This window comes from Arachis duranensis, chromosome 1 (assembly GCF_000817695.3).
Source record: "Arachis duranensis cultivar V14167 chromosome 1, aradu.V14167.gnm2.J7QH, whole genome shotgun sequence".
Classification (NCBI taxonomy): Eukaryota; Viridiplantae; Streptophyta; class Magnoliopsida; order Fabales; family Fabaceae; genus Arachis; species Arachis duranensis.
The window spans coordinates 22,360,626-22,361,002 of NC_029772.3; positions in this window are offsets into that span (position 1 = coordinate 22,360,626).

Here is a 377-nt window from a genome sequence, read left to right on the forward strand (position 1 = left end):
CTCATCATGAAATCCCTGAGATGCCTCAAGGGATGTACTTTCCTCTACAAAACTATTGGGAGCAAATCAACACCTCCCTAGGAGAATTGAGTTCCAACATGGGACAACTAAGGGTGGAGCATCAAGAACATTCTATCCTCCTCCATGAAATTAGAGAAGATCAAAGAATCATGAGAGAGGAGCAACAAAGGCAAGGAAGAGACATTGAGGAGCTCAAGCACTCCATAAGATCTTCAAGAGGAAGAACAAGCCGCCATCACTAAGGTGGACCCGTTCTTTAACTTCCTTGTTCCTTATTTTCCTGTTTTTCGAAAATTATGTTTATGTTTATCTATGTTTGTGTCTTATGATCATTAGTGTCTTAGTGTCTATGCCTT